The following is a 19,357-nucleotide window of genomic DNA, read 5'->3' as shown; positions in this document are numbered from 1 at the left end:
TAATCCCGTACAGCCTAGATCACTGGTGATATCAGTAGGTAAACTGTAAAAATAGTCTGTAACCCTTTACAGCTATACTGGCCCTAGGTGATATTAATTTTATTAAACTGTATGGAATTAAAATAGTCTGTGTAAACCTGACCAGCTATACTGGCCCTAGGTGATATCTGTAAAGTAGGTAAAACTGTATGGTAATTAAAGTCTGTGTAACCGTTATTCTGACACTATACTGGTAAGATTACCCAGGGATACCTGGTGTAGGTAAACTGTACAGTAATTAAAGTCTGTGTAACCCTGACCAGCTATACTGGCCCTAGTGTATCTGGTCTATGTAGGTAAACTGTATGGTAATTAAAGGTCTGTGTAACCCTGACCAACCCTATATCTGTGTAAAGTATACTGGTGACAGCTATACTGGCCCTAGGTGATATTGGTGTAGGTAAACTGTATGTATGGTAAAAAAGTCTGTGTAACCCTGACCAGCTATACTGGCCCTAGGTGTGATATCTGGTGTAGGTAAAACTGTTGGTAATTAAAGTCTGTGTAACCCTGACCAGCTATACTGGTAATTAAATCTGACAACAGGTGATATCTGGTGTAGGTAAAATGTATGGTAATTTAAAGTGTCTAGTGTAACCCATGACAGCTAAAATATATACTGGCCCTAGGTAACCAATCTATGTGATAAATGGTAATTAAAAGGTGTAGGTATGACCAACTATACTGGTACTAGGTATTAATAGGTAAACTGTGTATTTAAATGACCATGTTAACCCTGACCAGCTATACTGGCCCTATAATGGTGTCAAAGGTAAACTGTGTGGTAAGGTTAAAAAAGTCTGTGTAAAACCCTGACCAGCTATATACTTGATATCTGATAAATAGGTAAAACTTAAAAACAATGAAACTCCAAGTATGGCAGCCGGTTGGCCAGTCTGTAACGATCTGGTCCCTAGGTGATAAAATGGCATATATAAAAGCTATACTGGCCCTAGGTGATACTGTAGGTAAATATGTAAAATGTAAAAAGTCTGTGTAACCCTGACTACATAATACTTACTCTAGGTGATATCTGGTGTAGGTAAAACTGTAGGGTAATTAAAGTCTGTGTAACCCTGACACAGCTATACTGGCCCTAGGTGATATCTGGTGTAGGTAAAATGTATGGTAAAGGTCTGTAACCTAAATAGCTTAACAAGGTAAACTTATAAATTAAAACGGACCAAAATAAAATGCCACTGGTGTGTTTAAACTGTATAGTGAAAAATATATCTGTATCACCGATCTGGGGTGTAAAAAAGGTCTGTGTAAATATACAACTAAAAGTCTGGTAACCCTAGCTAACTGGCCCTAGTAGTATATCTGAAATTTGTGAAACTGTGAACCCCAGCTGTACTTTTTAGAAATAGCTGTGTAAAACTGTATGGTAATTAACTATGTGTAACCCTGACCACTATACTGGCCCTAGGTGATCTGATCTGGTTCCCAAAATGCAATATGTAATTAAAAGTCTGGTAAACCCTAGGGAACCTGGCTATATGATATATTTGAGAAAGATGTATCCTGTGTAAAAGTCTGTGGTAACCTGTATACTGTAATATCTGAAGTATAGTTAAACTGTATCTTTAAAGGGCTGTGTAACCCTTACCAGCTATACTGGCCCTTAGGTGATATCTGGTGTAGGTAAACTGTATGGTAATTAAAAGTCTGTGTAACCCTGACCAGCTATACTGGCCCTAGCTGATATCTGGTTTAGGTAAACTGTATTTTAATTAAAGGTATGTGTAACCCTGATCAGCTATACTGGCCCTAGGTGATATTTGGTGTAGGTAAACTATATAGTGATTAAAAGTCTGTGTAACCCTGACCAGATATACTAGCCCTAGGTGATATCTGGTTTAGGTAAACTATATGGTAATTAAAGGTCTGTGTAACCCTGACCAGCTATACTGGCCCTAGGTGATATCTGGATGTAGGTAAACTGTATAGTAATTAAAAGTCTGTGTAACCCTGACCAGCTATACTGGCCCTAGGTGATATCTGGTGTAGGTAAACTGTATGGTAATTAAAGGTCTGTGTAACCCTGACCAGCTATACTGGCCCTAGGTGATATCTGGTGTAGGTAAACTGTAAGTAATTAAAAGTCTGTGTAACCCTGACCAGCTATACTGGCCCTAGGTGATATCTGGTGTAGGTAAACTGTATGTAATCAAAAGTCTGTGTAACCCTGACCAGCTATACTGGCCCTAGGTGATATCTGGTGTAGGTAAACTGTATAGTAATTAAAAGTCTGTGTAACCCTGACCAGCTATACTGGCCCTAGGTGATATCTGGTGTAGGTAAACTGTATGGTAATTAAAAGTCTGTGTAACCCTGACCAGCTATACTGGCCCTAGGTGATATCTGGTGTAGGTAAACTGTATGGTAATTAAAAGTCTGTGTAACCCTGACCAGCTATACTGGCCCTAGGTGATATCTGGTGTAGGTAAACTGTATGGTAATTAAAAGTCTGTGTAACCCTGACCAGCTATACTGGCCCTAGGTGATATCTGGTGTAGGTAAACTGTATAGTAATTAAAAGTCTGTGTAACCCTGACCAGCTATACTGGCCCTAGGTGATATCTGGTGTAGGTAAACTGTATGGTAATTAAAGGTCTGTGTAACCCTGACCAGCTATACTGGCCCTAGGTGATATCTGGTGTTGTAAACTGTATGGTATAAGTGATATCTGGTGTAGGTAACTGTAAAAAGGCTGTGTAACCCTGACCAGCTATACTGGCCCTAGGTGATATCTGGTGTAGGTAAACTGTATAGTAATTAAAAGTCTGTGTAACCCTGACCAGCTATACTGGCCCTAGGTGATATCTGGTGTTGGTAAACTGTATAGTAATTAAAAGTGATATCTGGTGTAGGTAAACTGTATAGTGATTAAAAGTCTGTGTAACCCTGACCAGCTATACTGGCCTTAGGTGATATCTGGTGTAGGTAAACTGTATCGTAATCAAAAGTCTGTGTAACCCTGACCAGCAATACTGGCCTTAGGTGATTTCTGGTGTAGGTAAACTGTATCGTAATCAAAAGTCTGTGTAACCCTGACCAGCTATACTGGCCCTAGGTGATATCTGGTGTAGGTAAACTGTATGGTAATTAAAAGTCTGTGTAACCCTGACCAGCTATACTGGCCTTAGGTGATATCTGGTGTAGGTAAACTGTATCGTAATCAAAAGTCTGTGTAACCCTGACCAGCTATACTGGCCCTAACTGATATCTGGTGTAGGTAAACTGTATGGTAATTAAAAGTCTGTGTAACCCTGACCAGCTATACTGGCCCTAGGTGATATCTGAAGTAGGTAAAATGTATAGTGATTAAAAGTCTGTGTAACCCTGACCAGCTATACTGGCCCTAGGTGATATCTGGTGTAGGTAAACTGTATAGTAATTAAAAGTCTGTGTAACCCTGACCAGCTATACTGGCCTTAGGTGATATCTGGTGTAGGTAAACTGTATGGTAATTAAAGGTCTGTGTAACCCTGACCAGCTATACTGGCCCTAGGTGATATCTGGTGTTGGTAAACTGTATGGTAATTAAAAGTCTGTGTAACCCTGACCAGCTATACTGTCCCTAGGTGATATCTGATGTAGGTAAACTATATGGTAATTAAAAGTCTGTGTAACCCTTACCAGCTATACTGGCCCTAGGTGATATCTGATTTAGGTAAACTGTATAGTATACATATGATAGAAAATGAGACCTGTCCATATTCTTCTTTAGGAATGCAACTTCACAGTTTTGTTTAGAAGACTTTTGTTAACATATATTTTCAATGACAGAATCACATCTGGCTTATCCACTAAAGGTCCTTACTTCTCCTCTGTACCAATCCTTGTTTTTCTTCTTACGAGCCATCATCTGGTTTGGTTGTATATTCCTCTTGGGCCCCTCCTCCAGACAGTTTACTTGGGTTTTCTGTAACAGATGATCACAGATCCTTACATTAGTCAGAAAGAGCCCTCTAAACAACCATGACATTTGATGACCTTGAACTTTGGACCTTACTTGCTTGACCTTGGTGCATTGTTTGATTTCAAAAAGTCAATATAAATACAGTGGAACCTCCCGAAACCGATCATGGTCGGTGCATATAATTTCGGCCGGTTTAGAGAGGGTTCGGTTTGGAGAAGTGAACAGAATACCGATCATCACGATCCGGATTTAATCGATCGGAAGTCGTTTTTTACATTAGTGCACCGCATGAATGCCTAGTGTTCGTTAAAACCGGACGATATTGATTGTTAATGTGAAAGTTATCACAAAAGAGAGAATCATACGTTTAAAAGGAATGGATTACAGCAAACTTGACTTTGTTACCGCTTATAAACGTAGTTTAGTTAGTTAGTTGCGTGAATGTTCTTTGGGATGTTCTCGTCTGCAACCTACATACGACCGATCGCTTCCGGTTACGTCAAGAATCAAATTATATGGTCTAATTACACGATGATCAGTCGATGCCGGTCATTATATGACATAGTCATTTTCTAAAACAATACATGGCTTCGGCTTCTTCATACAGATAATTTACGTTATCCGACAACTACATATGTAAATAAAAAAAATATGTGTGATTTGAATACGAAACTTTCTCTTTATTACTAGCTCTGCTTGTTTTCCTACAGTAAACAAACCGCGTGCACATGGTAGACCTTCGTTAGATATCTAAACAATAGACATGATTAAATGATTACACCACCATCTCGGGTATAATTACTGTGTACCTACAGCCTGCCCATCGGTATACATGCCCAAGGACATGGCATGCAACAACTATGGTACAGGTATGTGTGTATTTCACGGTCGGTTGATCAGACCTCAATGCAATCTATCGGTGTCGCTCAAGGTTTTCAGAAGTGTATTTTAGTTACATTCGACTATTCCGATCTCAAAATCAGTCCGGTATTCGGAATTGGGAGGGATCGGTTTTGGGAAGTTTTATATACTATTAATAAAGAGGAATTCATTCCGTACATGACATCCATGTTCGGTTTCTAGAGGTGATCGGTTTTGAGAAGGTTTGGTTTTGGGAGGTTCCACTGTAGCAATGTTATAACAAACTAGATACACAATACAGTAAACATGTATATAACAAACACACTTACAACAAATTCATAGTTATAACAAACACACCTCACCAAATTCATGGTTATAACAAACACACTTAAACTTGTTCTGCTATAATTAATGTATATTTAATTTATTTTCTTTCTCCTCTCTGTTTATCTCACTCATATGTTCTAACATATTTTGTCTCCTGGGCTTTGAAACAAAATTTGAAACAATATTTGTGTTTTTACTTATATTGTAATAGTATATAATGACAATAATTTATCCATCCCCCATCTCTCTCTCTTTTTCTCTATCTTTTTTTTTATCTTTATGTCTATCTATATCTCTGTGCCTGTCTCTATTGTAGGTCTTTCTGTCTGTATTTGTATCATATGTTTATATGTTCATGTGTGTATGTGGGTGTGCAAGTGTGTGATGGTGTGTGAAAAGGTGTATGTGTTGTGTCTATCTATATCTCTGTGCCTGTCTCTATTGTAGGTCTTTCTGTCTGTATTTGTATCATATGTTTATATGTTCATGTGTGTATGTGGGTGTGCAAGTGTGTGATGGTGTATGAAAAGGTGTATGTGTTGTGTCTATCTATATCTCTGTGCCTGTCTCTATTGTATGTCTTTCTGTCTGTATTTGTATCATATGTTTATATGTTCATGTGTGTATGTGGGTGTGCAAGTGTGTGATGGTGTGTTAAAAGGTGTATATGTTGTGTACCAAGTATGTATGTATATAAGGTATATATATATCTTCCTATAAAAATAATGACTAATGATAGTGATTGAGTGAGTTACATGTCAATATATGTCCATGTATTTATAAAATTGATTGAAAAAAAAGAAAAATTATAAAAAAAAGAAACACAGACAAAAAAAACAAAAAAACAAAAAACAAACACACTTACGAATTCATGTTTATAACAAACATACTTATAATGAATTCATAGTTATAACAAACACACCTCACTAATCCATGGTTATAACAAATATACACCTCACCAAATCCATGGTTATAACAAACACACCTCACCAAATTCATAGTTATAACAAACACACCTCGCCAAATCCATGGTTATAACAAACACACTTCACCAAATTCATGGTTATAACAAACACACCTCACCAAATCCATGGTTATAACAAACACACCTCACCAAATTCATAGTTATAACAAACACACCTCACCAAATTCATAGTTATAACAAACACACCTCACCAAATCCATGGTTATAACAAACACACCTCACCAAATCCATGGTTATAACAAACACACCTCACCAAATTCATAGTTATAACAAACACACTTACTACAAGTTCATGCCTATAACAAACACACCTCACCAAATCCATGGTTATAACAAACACACCTCACCAAATCCATGGTTATAACAAACACACCTCACCAAATTCATGGTTATAACAAACACACTTACTACGAATTCATGCCTATAACAAACACACCTCACCAAATCCATGGTTATAACAAACACACCTCACCAAATCCATGGTTATAACAAACACACCTCACCAAATTCATAGTTATAACAAACACACTTACTACGAATCCATGCCTATAAAAAACACACCTCACCAAATCCATGGTTATAACAAACACACCTCACCAAATCCATGGTTATAACAAACACACCTCACCAAATTCATGGTTATAACAAACACACTTACTACGAATTCATGCCTATAACAAACACACCTCACCAAATCCATGGTTATAACAAACACACCTCACCAAATTCATGGTTATAACAAACACACCTCACCAAATTCATGGTTATAACAAACACACTTAAAACGAATTCATAGTTATAACCATGTTGTACTGTATGGTCCCCAGAGGTTTGTTATAACCATGTTCAGTGTTTTTCCTGCCTATATATTTGGGTCCAAAATAAGGCCCCATTCCAGATTGTATTTCTTGTTATTTTTTCCCAAATTTATGTCTAAATTTCCCTAATCAGTGAGTTGACGTGTATTTTTGTGCGACAAAACTTAAAAATTCAGGAAATTCAAGTCTGAACGTCGTATTTTAGTAACCATTCTTACACTTGATTCTTAGAAAAGTATAATTGTATATTCTACCTTTTCCAAAATTTTCATAAACACCGTTCAAATTTTTCATTTCCTACTTATATCGCACAAAATTTCCCAATTTTCACCAGGTGGCAATTTCCCAAAATACCCAGGAAAAAAATTGATGTTGTACTGTATGGTCCCCAGAGGTTCGTTATAACAATGTTGTACTGTATGGTCCCCAGAGGTTCGTTATAACTGTGTTGTACTGTATGGTCCCCAGAGGTTCGTTATAACTGTGTTGTACTGTATGGTCCCCAGAGGTTCGTTATAACTGTGTTGTACTGTATGGTCCCCAGAGGTTCGTTATAACTGTGTTGTACTGTATGGTCCCCAGAGGTTCGTTATAAGTGTGTTGTACTGTATGGTCCCCCAGAGGTTCGTTATAACAGTGTTGTACTGTATGGTCCCCAAAGGTTTGTTATAACCATGTTGTACTGTATGGTCCCCACAGGTTTGTTATAACCATGTTGTACTGTATGGTCCCCAGAGGTTTATTATAAACATGTTGTACTGTATGATCCCAAGAGGTTCGTTATAACTGTGTTGTACTGTATGGTCCCCAGAGGTTCGTTATAACAGTGTTGTACTGTATGGTCCCCAAAGGTTTGTTATAACCATGTTGTACTGTATGGTCCCCAGAGGTTTATTATAAACATGTTGTACTGTATGATCCCCAGAGGTTCGTTATAACTGTGTTGTACTGTATGGTCCCCAGAGGTTCGTTATAACCATGTTGTACTGTATGGTCCCCAGAGGTTCGTTATAACCTTATTTTACTGAATTGTCCCTAGACAGATTAGACAGATTGTAACATGAAAGTTGAAAAGTGTCCATTTCTCAAATGACCATATTTACCAGGAATCAATTTCTACATTTACACCAGGATAGCAAACAGGAGCACAGCATCTAATAAATAAAGTGTAACATATATCTTCTCACTGTATCAGCATCAGTGTGCTCAAAACTCCATTTATAATACTGTATCATAGTGTTTCAAAATTGGACACCTATACAGTAAATAACTCATACTTACTGGAGGTCGATGAATCCTCCAGAACGCTCGCTCTTGTTGGTCCCCTAGCATCTTGTCAGCACGTTGTTTCTTCTTCAACTCTCTGTCACAAGTAAAAGATTTACAATGAGGTTCTCTCAGGGTCAACAGTCAAATCTGACAGGTTCTATCAGGGTCACCAGGCAAATCTGACAGGTTCTATCAGGGTCACCAGGCAAATCTGACAGGTTCTATCAGGGTCACAGTCAAATCTGACAGGTTCTATCAGGGTCACAAGGCAAATCTGACAGGTTCTACCAGGGTCACCAGGCAAATCTGACAGGTTCTATCAGGGTCATCAGGCAAATCTGACAGGTTCTATCAGGGTCACCAGGCAAATCTGACATGTTCTACCAGGGTCACCAGGCAAATCTGAAAGGTTCTATCAGGGTCACCAGGCAAAACTTACAGGTTCTATCAGGGTCACCAGGCAAATCTGACAGGTTCTGTCAGGGTTACCAGTCAAATCTGACAGGTTCTATCAGGGTCAACAGTCAAATCTGAAAGGTTCTATCAGGGTCACCAGGCAAATCTGACATGTTCTATCAGGTCACCAGTCAAAACTGACCAGGGTCACCAGTCAAATCTGACAGGTTCTATCAGGGTCACCAGGCAAATCTGACCATCAGGGTCACCAGTCAAATCTGACATGTTCTACAGGGTCACCAGGCAATTCTGAAAGGTTCTATCACGGTCACCAGGCAAATCTGACAGGTTCTATCCAGGGTCACACAGAATCTGACAGGTTCTATCAGGGTCACCAGGCAAATCTGACAGGTTCTATCAGGGTCACCAGGCAAATCTGACAGGTTCTATCAGGGTCACCAGGCAAATCTGAAAGGTTCTATCAGGGTCACCAGGCAAATCTGACATGTTCTATCAGGGTCACCAGGCAAATCTGACAGGTTCTATCAGGGTCACCAGGCAAATCTGACAGGTTCTATCAGGGTCACCAGGCAAATCTGACAGGTTCTATCAGGGTCACCAGGCAAATCTGACAGGTTCTATCAGGGTCACCAGGCAAATCTGACATGTTCTATCAGGGTCACCAGGCAAATCTGACAGGTTCTATCAGGGTCACCAGGCAAATCTGAACAGTTTTCATATCAGGGTCACCAGTCAAATCTGACAAGTTCTATCAGGGTCATCAGGCAAATCTGACAGTTTCTATCAGGGTCACTAGGCAAATCTGACAGGTTCTATCAGGGTCACCAGGCAAATCTGACAGGTTCTATCAGGGTCACCAGGCAAATCTGACAGGTTCTATCAGGAGATTTACACTAACAAGAGGCCCAGAGGGCCTGTATCGCTCACCTGGTTTTTTGTTAGTAATTATCACAAGAATCTGACAATTAGAAAATAAGCAAAATTGACTCCCAAAGTTTAATTTTGAATCACAACCATGCAATGATGCTATTGATACCATACAAATATGCTATCCAATACATAGGTTCAGAGACAAAGTAATTTATATGAAAATAGTAGCCTAATTGACCTTTTTGACCTCGCATCTATTGCCATTTAAGGCCCCGGGGGTAAGCCCTATCATTTGTACAATTTCAAATCCCAACCCTATAAGGATGCTACCATTGCATTATAAGTGCTCTTCCATTCTTAGTTGCAGAGAAGAAGTCGTTTATATGGAAATAGCTAAATTGACCCCTTTTGACCCCATCCTTCAGGCTCCTGGGGGGGGGGGGGTCAGCCCCATCATTTGCTCAATTTGGAATCCCCAGCCTACAAGGATGCTACCATTGCATTATGGGTGCTATACCATGCTTAGTTGCAGAGAAGAAGTCATTTATATGGAAATAGCCAAATTGACCCCTTTTGACCCCGCCCCTCAGGCCCCCGGGGGGGTCAGCCCTATCATTTGCACAATTTTGAATCCCCACCCTATAAGGATGCTACCATTGCATTATGGGTGCTATACCATACTTAGTTTCAGAGAAGAAGTCGTTTATATGGAAATAGCCAAATTGGCCCCTTTTGACCCCACCTCTCAGGCCCCCGGGGGGTCAGCCCCATTATTTGTACAATTTTGAATCCCCACCCTATGAGGATGATATCATTGCATTATGGGTGCTATCCCATGCTTGGTTTCAGAGAAGAAGTCGTTTATATGGAAATAGCCAAATTGAGCCCTTTTGACCCCGCCCCTCAGCCCCCCCGGGAGTCAGCCCCATCATTTGTACAATTTTGAATCTCCACCCTATAACGATACTACAATTGCATTATGAGTGCTATCTCATGCTTAGTTTCAGAGAAGAAGTCGTTTAAATGGAAATAGCCAAATTGACCCCATCTGACCCCGCCCCTCAGGCCCCCGGGGGGTCAGCCCCATCATTTGTACAATTTTGAATCCCCACCCTATAAGGATGCTACCATTGCATTATGGGTGCTATCCCATGCTTGGTTTCAGAGAAGAAGTCGTTTATATGGAAAAAGCCAAATTGACCCCTTTTGGCCCCGCCCCTCAGGCCCCCGGGGGGTCAGCCCCATTATTTGTACAATTTTCAGTTAGTAGCCCATAAGGATGCTACCAGTCAAATTTTATTGAAATCCGACCAGCGGTTATGGAGAAGAAGTCGATTGTTGACGGACGATGGATGACGGACGCAGGACGACGAACGCCGGACGCCGGACGCTGCGGTATCCCATAAGCTCACCTCGGTCCTTTGGACCAGGTGAGCTAATAATGCCAACCATTTTATACCATAGCAGAGGAGATTAACACTAATAATGCCAACCATTTTATACCATAGCAGAGGAGATTTACACTAATAATGCCAAGGCATTTTATACCATAGCAGAGGAGATTTACACTAATAATGCCAAGACATTTCATACCATAGCAGAGGAGATTAACACTAATAATGCCAACCATTTTATACCATAGCAGAGGAGATTTACAATAATATTGCCTAGGCATTTTATACCATAGCAGAGGAGATTTACACTAATAATGCCAAGGCATTTTATACCATAGCAGAGGAGATTTACACTAATAATGCCAAGGCATTTTATACCATAGCAGAGGAGATTTACACTAATAATGCCAAGGTATTTTATACCATAGCAGAGGAGATTTACACTAATAATGCCAACCATTTTATACCATAGAGCAGAGGAGATTTACACTAATAATGCCAAGGTATTTCATACCATAGCAGAGGAGATTTACACTAATAATGCCAACCATTTTATACCATAGCAGAAGAGATTTACACTAATAATGCCAACCATTTTATACCATAGCAAGCTATAATGCCAACCATTTTATAACATAGCAGAGGAGATTTTTACTTATAATGCCAACCATTTTATACCATAGCAGAGGAGATTTTACACTAATAATGCCAAGGCATTTTATACCATAGCAGAGGAGATTTACACTAATAATGCCAACCATTTTATACCATAGCAGAAGAGATTTACACTAATAATGCCAACCATTTTATACCATAGCAGAGAGGTAGATTTATACTAGGAGATATATATACACTATAATAATGCCAAGGTCATTTTAACTATATACAGGTGTAGGTAACTAACTATACAGGTTGTTGGTAACTAACTATACAGTGTAGGTAACTAACTATACAGATGTCAGTAACATAAATCTATACAGGTGAAGGTAACTAATTATACAGGTGTAGATAACAAACTACAACACCTGTCGATAACCAACTATACAGGTGTAGGTAACCTAACTATACAGGTGTCAGTAACTAACTATACAGGGTGTCAGTAACTAACTATACAGGTGTCAGTAACTAAAGCTATACAGGTTGTAGGTAACTAATTATACAGGTGTAGTAACTAACTATACAGGTGTAGGTAACTAACTATACAGGTGTCCAGTAACTAACTAAACAGGTGTAGGTAACTAACAATGACACGAGTTTAGTAACTAACTATACAGGTGTCAGTAACTACCGAATCGGATAAAGCTGTCTGTAACTAACTATACAGGTGTCGGTAACTACCTATACAGCTGTCAGGTAACTAACATGTACAGCTGTCGGTAACTAACTATACAGGTGTAGGTAACTAACTATACAGGTGTAGGTAACTAACTATACAGGTGTCAGTAACTAACTATACAGGTGTAGGTAACTCTACTAACTATACAGGTGTAGGTAACTAACATACAGGTGTAGGTAACTAACTATACAGGTGGTAGGTAACTAACTATACAGGTGTCAGTAACTAACTATACAGGTGTCAGTAACTAACTATACAGGTGTAGGTAACTAACTATACAGGTGTAGGTAACTAACTATACAGGTGTAGGTAACTAACTATACAGGTGTAGGTAACTAACTATACAGGTGTAGGTAACTAACTATACAGGTGTCAGTAACTAACTATACAGGTGTAGGTAACTAACTATACAGGTGTCAGTAACTAACTATACAGGTGTAGGTAACTTACTATACAGGTGTCAGTAACTAACTATACAGGTGTCAGTAACTAACTATACAGGTGTCAGTAACTAACTATACAGGTGTCGGTAACTAACTATACAGGTGTAGGTAACTAACTATACAGGTGTAGGTAACTAACTATACAGGTGTAGGTAACTAACTATACAGGTGTAGGTAACTAACTATACAGGTGTAGGTAACTAACTATACAGGTGTCAGTAACTAACTATACAGGTGTAGGTAACTAACTATACAGGTGTAGGTAACTAACTATACAGGTGTCAGTAACTAACTATACAGGTGTAGGTAACTAACTATACAGGTGTAGGTAACTAACTATACAGGTGTAGGTAACTAACTATACAGGTGTAGGTAACTAACTATACAGATGTCAGTAACTAACTATACAGGTGTCAGTAACTAACTATACAGGTGTAGGTAACTAACTATACAGGTGTAGGTAACTAACTATACAGGTGTAGGTAACTAACTATACAGGTGTAGGTAACTAACTATACAGGTGTAGGTAACTAACTATACAGGTGTCAGTAACTAACTATACAGGTGTAGGTAACTAACTATACAGGTGTCAGTAACTAACTATACAGGTGTCAGTAACTAACTATACAGGTGTAGGTAACTAACTATACAGGTGTCAGTAACTAACTATACAGGTGTCGGTAACTAACTATACAGGTGTCAGTAACTAACTATACAGGTGTAGGTAACTAACTATACAGGTGTAGGTAACTAACTATACAGGTGTAGGTAACTAACTATACAGGTGTAGGTAACTAACTATACAGGTGTCAGTAACTAACTATACAGGTGTAGGTAACTAAGTATACAGGTGTCAGTAACTAACTATACAGGTGTCAGTAACTAACTATACAGGTGTAGGTAACTAACTATACAGGTGTAGGTAACTAACTATACAGGTGTAGGTAACTAACTATACAGGTGTAGGTAACTAACTATACAGGTGTCAGTAACTAACTATACAGGTGTAGGTAACTAACTATACAGGTGTCAGTAACTAACTATACAGGTGTAGGTAACTAACTATACAGGTGTAGGTAACTAACTATACAGGTGTCAGTAACTAACTATACAGGTGTAGGTAACTAACTATACAGGTGTCAGTAACTAACTATACAGGTGTAGGTAACTAACTATACAGGTGTAGGTAACTAACTATACAGGTGTAGGTAACTAACTATACAGGTGTAGGTAACTAACTATACAGGTGTAGGTAAACTAACTATACAAGGTGTAGGTAACTAACTATACAGGTGTAGGTAACTAACTATACAGGTGTCAGTAACTAACTATACAGGTGTAGGTAACTAACTATACAGGTGTCAGTAACTAACTATACAGGTGTCAGTAACTAACTATACAGGTGTCAGTAACTAACTATACAGGTGTAGGTAACTAACTATACAGGTGTAGGTAACTAACTATACAGGTGTAGGTAACTAACTATACAGGTGTAAGTAACTAACTATACAGGTGTAGGTAACTAACTATACAGGTGTAGGTAACTAACTATACAGGTGTAGGTAACTAACTATACAGGTGTCAGTAACTAACTATACAGGTGTAGGTAACTAACTATACAGGTGTAGGTAACTAACTATACAGGTGTAGGTAACTAACTATACAGGTGTCGGTTAACTAACTATACAGGTGTAGGTAACTAACTATACAGGTGTCAGTTAACTAACTATACAGGTGTCAGTAACTAACTATACAGGTGTCAGTAACTAACTATACAGGTGTTGAGGTAAAAACTAAATTATACAGGTGTGTAGGTAACTAACTATACAGGTGTAGGTAACTAAACTATACAGGGTGTCAGTAACTAACTATACAGGTGTAAGGTAAACTAACTATACCAGGTGTCAGTAACTAAACTATACAGGGTGTCAGTAACTAACTATACAGGTGTCCGAGTAACTAAATCTATACAGGTGTAGGTAACTAACTATACAGGTGTCAGGGTAACTAACTATACAGGTGTAGGTAACTAACTATACAGGTGTAGGTAACTAACTATACAGGTGTCAGTAACTAACTATACAGGTGTAGGTAACTAAGTATACAGGTGTAGGTAACTAAGTATACAGGTGTGGGTAACTAACTATACAGGTGTGGGTAACTAACTATACAGGTGTAGGTAACTATACTATAAACAGGTGGTATGGTAACTAACTATACAGGTGTAGGTAACTAACTATACAGGTGTAACTACAGATACAGGTAACTAACTATACAGGTGTAGGTAACTAACTATTACAGGTGTAGGGTAACTAACTATACAGGTGTCAGGTAACTAACTATACAGGTGTAGGTAACTAACTAGTATAAAATACAGGTGTCAGTAACTAACTATACAGGTGTCGGGTAACAAACTATACAGGTGTAGGTAACTAACTATACAGGTGTCAGTAACTAACTATACAGGTGTAGGTAACTAACTATACAGGTGTAGGTAACTAACTATACACCTTCCGGTAACTAACTATACAGGTGTATGGTAACTAACTATACAGGTGTCAGTAACTAACAAACTATACAGGTGTAGGTAACTAACTATACAGGTGGTAGGTAACTAACTATACAGGTGTAGGTAACTAACTATACAGGTGTGTAACAAACTATACAGGTGTAGGTAACAACTATCGTGTCTCGTAACTAACTATACAGGTGTAGAGGTAACTAACTATACAGTGTCACTGTAACTAATATACAGGTGTGACAGGTAACTTAACTATACAGGTGTAGGTAACTAAACTATACAGGTGTCGGTAACTAACTATACAGGTGTCTGTAACTAACTATAAAGGTGTCAGTAACTAAACTATACAGGTGTAGGTAACTAACTATACAGGTGTAAGGTAAACTAACTATACAGGTGTAGGTAAACTACTATACAGGGTGGTCAGGTAACATAACTATACAGGTGTAAGGTACCTAACTATACAGGTGTAGGTAACTAACTATACATGTGTAGGTAACTAACTATACAGATGTAGGTAACTAACTATATAGGTGTAGGTAACTAACTATATAGGTGTAGGTAACTAACTAATACAGGTGTCGGTAACTAACTATACAAGCTGTAGGTAGTAACTATACTATACAGGTGTAGTGTAACTAACTATACAGTGTAGTAGGTGGAGGTAACTAACTATACAGGTGTCGGTAACTAACATACAGGGTGTTAGGTAACAGTAAAACTAATCGGATACAGGTGTAGGAAAGCTAACAATACAGGTGTAGGTAACTAACTATACAGGTCAGTAACAAACTATACAGGTGTCATGGTAACTAGGTATACAGGTGTAGGTAACTACACAGGTGTAGGTAACTTACAAAAACTATAAAGGTGTAGGTAAACTAACTATACAGGTGTAGGTAACTAAACTATACAGGTGTAGGGTAACTAACTATACAGGTGTAGGTAACTAACTATACAGGTGTCCAAGTAACTAAACTATACAGGTGTCAGTAACTAACTATACATGGTGTCAGGGCTAACTAACTATTACAGGTGTAGTAACTAACTATACAGCTGTTGGGTAACTAACTATACAGGTGTAGGTAACTAACTATAACAGGTGTCAGTAACTAAACTATACAGGTGTAGGTAACTAACACTATACAGGTGTAGGTAAATAACTATACAGGTGTCCAGTAACTAACATATACAGGTGTAGGTAACTAACTATACAGGTGTCAAGTAAACTAACTATACAGGATATACTAACAAACAGTGTCAGTAACTAACTATACAGGTGTAGGTAACTAAACTATACATGTGTAGGTAACTAACTATACAGGTGTAGGTAACTAACTATACAGGTGTAGGTAACTAACTATACAGGTGTAGGTAACTAACTATACAGGTGTCAGTAACTAACTATACAGGTGTCAGTAACTAACTATACAGGTGTAGGTAACTAACTATACAGGTGTAGGTAACTAACTATACAGGTGTAGGTAACTAACTATACAGGTGTAGGTAAACTAAACTATACAGGTGTGTAGGTAACTAACTATACACAGGTGTAGGTAACTAACTATACAGGTGTAATAAACTATACAAGTAGTAGTAACTAACTATACAGGTGTAGGTAACTAAGTATACAGGTGTGGGTAACTAAGTAATACGGATCATGTGTCGGTAACTAACTATACAGGTGTAGGGTAACTAACTATACAGCTGTCAGTAACTAACTATACAGTGTCAGTAAACTAACTATACAGGCTGTAGGTAACTAAGTATACAGGTGTAGGTAACGTCGGTAATACACAGGTTTAAGGTTAACTAACTATACAGGTGTAGGTAACTAACTATAACAGGTGTCAGTAACTAACTATACAGCGTGTTCAGTAACTAACTATACAGGTGTCAGTAACTAACTTATACAGGTGTAGGTAATCTAAACTATACATAAACTAACTAACTATACAGGTGTAGGATAATAACTATACAGGCATGTAGGTAACTTACTACTATACAGCGTCGTCAGTAACTAACTATAAAGTTGTCAGTAAACTTACTATACAGGTGTAAGGTAACTAAATATACAGGTGTCGGTAAACTGAACTATACATGTGTCGGAGTAACCAAACTAATACAGTGTAGTGTAACTAACTATACAGGTGTCAGTAATAACTATACAGGTGTAGGTACATACCTATACCGGGTGTCAGTAAACTAACTATACAGGTGTTCATTAATCCTAATATACAGGTGGTCAGTATAACTAAGTATTACAGGTGTCGGCTAACTAACTATACAGGTTATCTTTATAACTAACTAACTACAGGGTGGCTGTAACGAACTATACTAATGTCAGAGAAACTAAATTACAGGTGTATGGTAAGTACATACAGCGATGTGGGTAAGTAACTTACAGGCGTGTGGTAGTAACTAACTATACAGGTGTGGGTAAACTAACTATACAGGTGATAGGTAACTTAAGGTGTGGGGTACTAAGAATACAGGTGTAGGTAACTAACTATACAGGTGTAGGTACACTAACTATACAGGGTGTAGGTAACTTAACACTATATCACGGGTGTAGGTAACTCAGTATACAGGGTGTAGGTGGACTAAGTATACAGGGTGTCGGTAAACCTAACTATACAGATGTATAGGGTAACTAACTATACAAGTCGTCAGTAACTAAGTATATACAGTGTCAGGTAACTATCTATACAGGTGTAGGTAACGATCTATTACAGGTTTAGGTAAAATAACTATACAGGTGTAGGTAACTTACTTTACAGGTGTCAGTAACTAAGTATGAAAGGAGTCCTGTAAACTAACTATGCAGTGTGGGAAACAATTATACATGTGTAGGTTAACTATCTAGGACTTGTCCTATTTAGATAGAGTTACTGGACCTTGTCCTATTTAGATAGAGTTACTGGACCTTGTCCTATTTAGATAGAGTTACTGGACCATGTCCTATTTAGATAGAGTTACTGGACCCTGTCCTATTTAGATAGAGTTACTGGACCTTGTGTCCTATTTAGATAGAGTTACTGGACCGTGTCCTATTTAGATAGAGTTACTGGACCGTGTCCTATTTAGATAGAGTTACTGGACCTTGTCCTATTTAGATAGAGTTACTGGACCTTGTCCTATTTAGATAGAGTTACTGGACCGTGTCCTATTTAGATAGAGTTACTGGACTGTGTCCTATTTAGATAGAGTTACCGGACCGTGTCCTATTTAGATAGAGTTACTGGACCTTGTCCTATTTAGATAGAGTTACTGGACCGTGTCCTATTAGATAGAGTTACTGACTGTCCTATTAGGACGTGTCCTATTTAGATAGAGTTACTGGACCGTGTCCTATTTAGATAGAGTTACTGGACCTTGTCCTATTTAGATAGAGTTACTGGACCTTGTCCTATTTAGATAGATTAGAGTTACTGGACTGTCCTATTTAGATAGAGTTACTGGACCGTGTCCTATTTAGATAGAGTTACTGGACCGTGTCCTATTTAGATAGAGTTACTGGACCGTGAGTCCTCCTATTTAGATAGAGTTACTGGACCGTTGTCCTATTTAGATAGAGTTACTGGACCTGTGTCCTATTTAGATAGAGTTACTGGACCTTGTCCTATTTAGATAGAGTTACTGGACCTTGTCCTATTAGATAGAGTTACTGAGACGACTGTGTCCTATTTAGATAGAGTTACTGGACTTGTCTTAATTTAGAGTAGAGGTTACTGGACCTGTCCTATTTAGATAGAGTTACTGGACCTTGTCCTATTTAGATAGAGTTACTGGACCTTGTCCTATTTAGATAGAGTTACTGGACCTTGTCCTATTTAGATAGAGTTACTGGACCTTGTCCTATTTAGATAGAGTTACTGGACCTTGTCCTATTTAGATAGAGTTACTGGACCTTGTCCTATTTAGATAGAGTTACTGGACCTTGTCCTATTTAGATAGAGTTACCGGACCTTGTCCTATTTAGATAGAGTTACTGGACCATGTCCTATTTAGATAGAGTTACTGGACCTTGTCCTATTTAGATAGAGTTACTGGACCTTGTCCTATTTAGATAGAGTTACTGGACCTTGTCCTATTTAGATAGAGTTACTGGTGGACCTTGTCCTATTTAGATAGAGTTACTGGACCTTGTCC

This window comes from Argopecten irradians, chromosome 5, assembly GCF_041381155.1.
Source record: "Argopecten irradians isolate NY chromosome 5, Ai_NY, whole genome shotgun sequence".
In the NCBI taxonomy this organism is placed as follows: domain Eukaryota; kingdom Metazoa; phylum Mollusca; class Bivalvia; order Pectinida; family Pectinidae; genus Argopecten; species Argopecten irradians.
Note: the sequence above shows the minus strand (reverse complement) of the source record.